At 28.8% G+C, this 1,250-nt stretch overlaps 1 pseudogene; it reads right to left on the reverse strand.

Annotated features, from left to right (window-relative positions):
• The window catches only part of LOC107567341 (ryanodine receptor 3-like), a 151,036-nt pseudogene that overhangs the window by 19,556 nt on the left and 130,230 nt on the right, over positions 1 to 1,250 (reverse strand).

Consider the following 1,250-nt stretch of genomic DNA (forward strand, 5'->3'; position numbering starts at 1 on the left):
GTTATCGAACAGAATTGAATCAACATTGAACTGAACCGAATCATTTGATCAATCTACGTTATTGGGGTGAAATGAATAAACATTGAACTGAACTTCTCAACTGATGAATTTTACAACATTGACATGGTTATTGAATGGAACAGAATTTGTTCCATAATTGATGAATTTTGCAACACTGACAGCTATTGAAGTGAACTGAATCAACACTGGACTGAATTGATCTGAATAATTACACTATTGTCTTCTGTAGAGCTATGAAATGAAATTGAATTCATTTCATAATTGATTAATTTTGTGACACTGATACTGTAACTAAACGGAATTGAACCAACTTGAACTGAAACAACATGGAATTTAACTGATCTGAATAATGACACTATTGTGTTCTGTAAAGTTTTTTAAAGCTAAATTGAATTCATCGTTTCGTAATTGATTAATTTTATAGCATTGACACTGTTACTAAACTGAATTGAATCAATTAACTGAACTAAATCAATATCGAACTGAACTTGTTTTATAATGGATTCATTTTGCAACATTTACATTTATTGAACCGAATTGAATGTTTCATAATTGACGATTTTTGCAGCTTTGACAGTTACTAAACTGAATTGAATCAACAATGAACTGAATTAAATAAATGTAGAACTGAATGTTTCATAACTGATTAATTTAGCAACATCGACACTGTTGAACAGAACTGAATCAACATTGAACCAAATTGATCTGAATAATGATACTGTCTTCTTTAAAGTCATTTTATAGCTGAATTGAATTTATCATTTCATAATTGATGAATTTTACAAAATTAACAGTTATTGAACAAAAGTATTTGTTTCATAATTTTGCAACTGACAGTTACTAAAAACTGAATTGAATCAAAGCTGAACTGAACTTGTTTCATAATCTTGCGACATTGAGTTTTTGAACTGAACTGAATCAACATAGAACTGAACTGAATCAATGATGCACTAAATTAATCTGAATACTGACACTATTGTCTTCTGTAGAGCTGTTTCACAACTGAATTGAATTCATTGTTTCAACTGATGAATTTTACAATTGACAGTTATTAAACAGAACTGAATCAACAGAACTAAATTGAACTTGTATCATAATTAATTAATCGAATCAACAGAACTGAATTAACACTGAACTGAATTGATCTGAATGACTACTGTCTTCTATAGAGCTGCATTACAGCTGAAATTAAATGTTTCAAAATTTTACATCAACACTATTATTGAAAT

This window comes from Sinocyclocheilus grahami, unplaced genomic scaffold (assembly GCF_001515645.1).
Source record: "Sinocyclocheilus grahami isolate Dianchi unplaced genomic scaffold, SAMN03320097.WGS_v1.1 scaffold1149.1, whole genome shotgun sequence".
Taxonomy (NCBI): domain Eukaryota; kingdom Metazoa; phylum Chordata; class Actinopteri; order Cypriniformes; family Cyprinidae; genus Sinocyclocheilus; species Sinocyclocheilus grahami.